The sequence below is a fragment of the Elephantulus edwardii genome, unplaced genomic scaffold (genome assembly GCF_000299155.1).
Source record: "Elephantulus edwardii isolate Elephantulus edwardi_28Jun2011 unplaced genomic scaffold, EleEdw1.0 scaffold00251, whole genome shotgun sequence".
Taxonomy (NCBI): domain Eukaryota; kingdom Metazoa; phylum Chordata; class Mammalia; order Macroscelidea; family Macroscelididae; genus Elephantulus; species Elephantulus edwardii.
In genome coordinates, this window is record NW_006400001.1 from 3,274,051 (window position 1) to 3,281,607 (window position 7,557).

Genomic DNA, 7,557 nt, shown 5'->3' on the forward strand with positions numbered 1-7,557 from the left:
TTTACTAGCTAGAGCCCAAAGAAGGAACTCAGATACAGAATGTTTCAAGGGCACAGGTTTTGCAATGTAAATGTTAAGAGAAGATATCACATATTCAAATTTGTATAAAATTCAAGATCAGTCACTGCTGAATGGGCTCTAACTCAGAGAGATCCCTGCATGTCATAGTAGAACTATGCTCTATTTGATTTCGAGTGTTTAATTTTTCAGAAGCAAATCACTGAACCTTCCTTCTAAGGTGCCTCTGGGTGAATTCAAACTCACAAACTTTTGTTTAACTCTATTACAATAAAATGTGCGAGGAGCTGGAGTCAGAAAATCAAAAGGGCCAAACTCGTTCAGCATTTCTTAAGCTCAAGGAACTGAAGAACAAATTCAAACCTAGAGTTGCTTAATCAAGGATGCTTTGGGCAGACTATTAAATGATCCAGGAAGAATTAAAAGAAGATGGAAAGAATATACTGAGTCATTGTATCTAAAGGAATTGGCAGATACAGAAGAATTTGATGAAATAACATGAGCAAGAGCCTATGGTAATGAAGGAAGAAGTTGAAGCTGCTTTGAAGGAAATCACAAAAAATAAGGCCCCAGGAATAGATGGTATACCAGTTGACGTATTTCAGCTAACAGATGCTGCCCTGGGTGTGCTCACCAAGTTGGGCCAAGAAATCTGGAGAACAACCACTTGGCCAACTGACTGGAAGAGATTTAAACTTGTTCCCATTCCAAAGAAGGGTGACGCAACAGAGGGTGGAAACTTAAGAAGGATATAATTGATTTCACATGCAAGCAAGATTCTACTGAAGATTATCAAAAAACGACTGGAACAGCACATCAGCAGAGAATTGCCAGAAGTCCAGGCTGGGTTTAGAAGGGGTTGTGTTACTAGGGATATTGTAGCTGATGTTAGATGGATCTTAGCTGAAAGCAGGAAATACCAGAAGAATGTCTATCAGTGTTTCATTGATTATGCAAAGGCATTTGACTGTGTGGATCATAACAAACTGTGGCTGACTCTGAAAAGAATGAGAATCCCAGACATTTAATTGTGCTAATGTGAAACCTATACTTGGACCAAGAGGGAGTTGTCAGAACAGAGCAGGGCAACACTGCATGGTTCAAAATTGGGAAGGGTGTACGCCAGGGATGTGTCCTATCTCCATACCTTTTCAACATGTATGCAGAGCAGATTATCTGGGAGGCTGGGCTCTATTCGGAGAATTGTGGCATCAGGATTGGTGAAAGATCTATTAACAATCTGCATTATGCAGATGACAAAACCCCACTTGTTGAAATTGAGGAGGACCTCATGCACTTGCTGCAGAGGGTAAAGGATTGCAGCCTTCAGTATGGACTGAGGCTCAATGTCAAGAAGACAAAGATTCTCATCAATGGACCAATTGGTAGCATCAGGATGGATGGCGAAGAGATTGAAATTGTTCACAGCTTCAGTTTGCTCAGCTCCACAGTCAGCACTCTTGGCACCAGCAGCCAGGAAATAAAAAAAAAAAAAAAACATATTGCGATAGTAAAGTCTGCTGTTAGGGACCTCTCTAAAGTACTCAAGAGCAACGGTGTGTCTCTGGAGACTAATGTGCACCTGATACAGGCCATGGTATTTGCAATCACTTATTATGCATCAGAGAGTTGGACAATGACTAGGGAGGACAGAAGGAGAATTGATGCCTTTGAGCTGTGGTGCTGGAGAAGAGTATTGAATGTACCATGGACTGCCAAGAAAACAAACAGATTCATCCTGGAGAGGGTTAAACCAAGCTACTCCTTGGAGGCAAGGATTCTGGGGCTTCGTCTGACATAGTTTGGGCATGTTGCAAGGAGGGACAGGTCCTTGGAGAGGGACATCATGCTTGGGAGGGTGGAGGGACGGCACAAGAGGGGAAGACCCTCTATGAGATGGATTGATTCAGTGACTGGGGTAATTGGGATGTGGGTATCAGAGGCAGCATGATAGGGACAGGATAGAGTAGGGCTTAGGGCTGTTGTATATAGGGTCGCTATGAGTCGCAAGCGACTTGATGGCATATAACAACAACAATAACAACCAACTTAACAGTTTGTACCACTTGGGACCAAATGAGGCTAAAATGATGCTGTTGAATATAGTTGGGAAATGGTGGTAAAAAGGCATCATTTCCTTACTCTTTATCCTCTCCAGTCTATCCCAGTACCACTCACTTGTCTCTGATCTTTTACTTACTTTATTAGTTTTGGGGCTTTGGGGTGGTATTTTTGTTGTTGTTGTTGTTGTTGTTTAATTCTTTACTGCACCTGTCTTTACTACTGTCTCCTTAAAAGGAAAGATTTCACTTAGCATTTCTCAAGCTGAAAAACTGTAGAAATGTCATCTTGAGTTGCAAAGTTGAAAAAGCTTATGGATAAAGTATTGAATGACATGGGAGGTATCGAAAGAAAATGGAAGGCATACACAGTTATGTTACCAAGAAAGAAACAATTGACATTCCACCATTTCAGAAAGTAACTTAGAAGGAAAATGAAATAATATTAAAGAAAGCAGTCCAGCATACACTGAAGATATAGGGAGGAGGGTGATGAACTACTAGGAATTGACAAATGGATGAACCCCAGGAGATGGCTATTCTTCTGTGCCAAGAAATGATAAAGGCATTGGACCAGAAGAAATACTTATTTGTGCCCATTCCAAAGAAAGCTGATGTGACAAAAAGTGGGAATACTAGAAAAATATCACTAATGTCATAGATAAATAATATCCTGCTGAATATACTTTTTAAATGATTTGAACAGTACGTCCACAAAGATGTGCTAGAAATTCAAACCAGATTCAAAATTTACCACGGAACAAGGGATGTTATTGCTAAGGTCAATTGTGACTTGACTCAAAGCGTAGAGTATCAGGAAGATGTTTACTTGTGTTTTATTAATTATGCAAAGACATTAGACGGTGTGGATAATACAACATTATGAATAATATAACAAAGAATAAAAACTCCAGAATATTCAATTGCACTCATGCTGAAACTGTACTTAAATTAAAAAAAAAAAAAAAGCAGTACTTCAAATGTAACAATGGGATACAAAATAGTTTAAATCAGGGGAGATACCAGGATTATATATTTTTTCCCATTGTATTTATCAGTCTGTATCTTGAGAAAAATAATCCAATAACTTAGACTGTATGAAGAAGAATATAGCGTTAGGATTGGAGAAAGATTCTTTATTAACATGTTGCCATATACAGACAACATAACCTTCCTCGCTTAGAGTGAAGAAGGCTTACTGAAGAAATGCTAATTGAAGAAGATCAGAAATTATAACCTTCATTACAGATCAGACTGCAACATACGGAAATAAAAAATCCTCACAACCTGACCAAGAAGCAACATCAGTAGAAATGGAGAAAAGAGTGAAGTAGTCTAAGATTTAATTTTACTTGGACCTGTAATTAGCACCCACAGAAGTAATAATCAAATCATAAAAAAGGTATTTCATTGAACCTGCTGCCAAGAACCTTTTAAGGAGCAAGAATTTCACTTGAGAGACTAAAGTGGGCCTGACCAAACCCATGAGATTTTTTTAAATTACTTTACATGCTTGTGAAATCTGGAAGAGCCATCAAGAAGATGAAGGTAGAATTGATGCATTTGAATTGTGGTGTTGGTTAAAGATATTTGAATATAGTGTGGACTGAGGGAAGAACAAACTAAACAATAAAATGCAAACAACTAGACTTCTACACAGACGAGAAAATGCATCTTACACATTTTAGGCATGTGAGGGCTAACGTATGGAGGAAGGCATCATGCTTCGTGAAATTGAGGGCCATCCAGCAGGCCTCCAAGGAGACGTATGGAGACAGTGGTCCCAACAATGAGTTTAAACACAACAGAGACCTTGAGGATGCTGCAGGGAAGGGGGTGCAATTACCTTTTTATGCATAAGAGTCCTTAGGAATAGGAGTTGCCTCAAGAGTATCTGAGAACAACACTAATTATCTTCTAGTTTTAAGGCCATAATTAATTGTCAGCTTTCCCTAAACATTTTGCCTCTAAAATATTATAACTCTTTTTTTGTTTGTTTGTTTTTCCTGGAACCATTGGTCTAACTTTCCTCATCCCTGTCCAAGTGAGGTATAAAAAAAGTAGCAGTAGCCTGTATACAACAATTATTCTTGCTGTGTATTTGTCACTATCCACAGATTGGGGATATTGCAGGAAGAATTGATTTCAGAGGCAAGGTAGAATCTGTGCTAAGATTGTGAGGTTCCTTGCTCAAGTGATGTAAACAACCCTGTAAAAGTTGTACCAATGAAGGAGGGGTTTTTTGCTTTTCAAGGAGAGGAGCGAACAGGGGGTAGGGGTGCGGTGGGAGGGGAGAAAAGTGCAACAATGAATGAATGGAATTCCAAAATCTCTGTAGATGTTCATTGAAATAAAAAAAATAAATTTTCAAAATATTCAAAAATTTAAAAAATGAACTTAATGAACCTTGTATGTAAACCAGTATAAATTTTTTTTAAAAAGAAGAAAAAAAATGCCGACACAAGGTCATCTAAGAAACCTTGTGATACACTTAGGGGTTAAGATACCCACACTTGGTTGGGCATTTTCAGCAACAGAAAGAGCAAGATCTTTTCCTTGCCTGGTTATTTTTTTTATTTTATTTTTTTTTTAGATAATACTAGAGGTTTGATATTGTGCTTGACTTCTAGTAGTAGCATCCTATCGAGTTCTGTTTGTCAAACAAGTTTGTAAATGTCACCAGCACCTTGTCCAATTTATCTTGCCTTGTGTTCCTTAGGCTCAGATATTTAGACAGTTGAGTGAGGCCCTGACATGAGATCTCAAATGTCCATTCCGTCTAAGTGCTAACAATGCTGATTTTGTTGTTGCTGTTGTTATGTGCCATCGAGTCTCTTACGACTCATAATGACCCTATGTACGACAGCTCTAAACTCTGCTCTGTCCTGTGCAACACACTCATCCCGATTGCCCCAGTTACTGAATCAATCCATCTCCCAGAGGGCCTTCCCCTCTTGCACCTGCCCTCCACCCTCCCAAACATGATGTCCTTCTTCAAGGACCGGTCTCTCCTTACAACATGACTAAAGTATGTCAGATGAAGCCTCAGAATCCTTGCCTCCAAGGAGTAGTCCAGTTTAATCCTCTCTAGGAGGAATCTGTTTGTTCTCTTAGCAATCCATGGCACCTTCAGCACTCTTCTCCAACATCGAAGCTCAAAAGCATCAATTCTCCTTCTATCCTCCTTGGTCATTATCCAGCTCTCTGATACATAACAAGTGATTGCAAAGACCATGGCCTGTAGCAGACACACCTTAGTCTCCAGAGACACACCGTTGCTCTTGAGTACTTTAGAGAGGTCCCTAACAGCAGAATTTCCCATGGCAATATGTCTTTTAATTTCCTGGCTGCTGGTGGAGCCAAGAAGACTAAAGCTGTGAACAATCTCAATCTCTTCACCATCCATCCTGATGCTGCCAATTGGTCCAGTGGTGAGAATCTTTGTCTTCTTGACACTGAGCCTCAATCCATATTGAAGGCTGCAGTCCCTGACCCTCAGCAGCAAGAGCTTCAGGTCCTCCTCAGTTTCAGCAAACAGGGTTGTGTCGTCTGCACAACACAAATTATTTATGGATCTTGCACCAATCCTGATGCCACATTTCTCCTCATAGAGTCCAGCCTCACGGATGAAAACCCTAACAATGCTAGTCCCTGTGTAATAGGAAAATACATTGGTTATATGATTTCATTTCTTCTATTAATTATTTGTTACAAAATTCATATACATTGTGTTTCACACTATTCTTTATTCATATTTGGCTTCATAAAATCATTATCAGGCATTATGTTTTATAAAATTACCATTAGACCTTGCCCATCATTTTCCTGTCTTTTTACCCAGATCCTTCCCATTTTCTTCACTTTCTCCATCCACTCACCAAACTATACAACCATGTGGTTTCGATGCTACCCATCCTAACCTCTCTGCTCCCCCTCTTAAATTCCCATGCATGTTTTACTAGTCATCCTCCTATTTTTACAATAATGGATTAAGCATATTTGTCCTTATGACTGAGTTAGTTCACTCGCATAGTGCACTCCAGTCTCTCTCAAGTTATGTATTTTTTAAATCATTGCTCCTGAGTGTTGCATAGTCTTCTATAATGTGAAAGTACAACAATTTTTTTCAATCTGTTCCATTGTGGTTGGACAATTGGGCTGTTTCCATGTTCTTGCGATGGTGAATAACACTGTTATGAACAGAGGTATACAAATCTCCATTTGTATCTCAGTTCTACTTTCCTTGAGGTATATTCCTAGTGGTGGAATAGCTGAATTATACAGAGTTTCTATGTTCAACTTTTTGAGGAAACACCAAACTGCCTTCCAGAATGTTTGTACCATTTTACAACCACACCAACAGTTTATGAGAGTTCCCACCTCACCACCTCTTCTCCAATATGTATTGCTTGCTGTTCTACTAAACTTTGTCACTGCTATGAGGATAAAATGGTACAAAATCTATCAAATGGGGAAAGGACAACCTCTTCAACAAATGGTGCTGGAAAACCTGGATTGCTACCTACAGAAAGCTAAAACAGGATCCACATCTCACATTATACACAAAAGTCAACTCAATGTGGATCAGAGACCTGGAAGTAAAGCCCAAAACCATAAAGTTCATAAAAGACAAGCAGGGACCACACTTAGAAGGTCTAGTCTATATACAGTCTGGAGAGGATGATTCCATTTCAGAACCCCCGTGTTACTAGGAGTTGTTATTCCTTGGAAAAGGAAATGATGCTGGGAAGGGTGGAGGGTCAGAACAGGGATCAGATTTTTGTTGTTGTTCATTGGGTGGCTGTGAATCATACTCGAACACCTAACAACAACAACTTCATTTCTTAATTTGTAAACAATTGGGTGCCATCCTAGAGAAAGTGTGTGCACTATGATCTGGACTTTTACTATTTTACCTGGGACAGCTCTGTCAGACCATCTTTTCTTCTTTTTGCTCCAGGTAGATCTTGTGGTTTTCCTGGTCTTCTCAGTTATTTTTGCATTGCATTTCTTTCTTCATCTACTCATTCTTTGTATGCACTTCTAGTTCCTAAAATTCCCTTAATATCCTCTTTGGCAATTTCTCCTCAGTGATGGCAGGAAAAAGACAGCTAAGTTACTGAAAGCTTCATTTTCAAGGTTTATAATAATGTTTAAATATGTACGTACATATTCACATACATGGTTGCTTTGTACTGACCCTTGAGTGGGTTTTCAGAAGCTGTAAACTACATAGAATGAGACTGCCCAAATTTCTCCCACATATCAGGTGGTGAACTTGAACCATATGCTTTAGGGTTGGAGTTGAAATCTCTTACTATTAAGCCACTAATATATACAAAGATACTCATAACAATATTCAAGCTATGAACATTCCATGTAACAATTGTTAAACAAGGAAAGGGCATATGCCAGGGATGTGTCCTATCTCCATACCTTTTCAACCTCTATGCAGAACAGATTATCCGGGAGGCTGGGC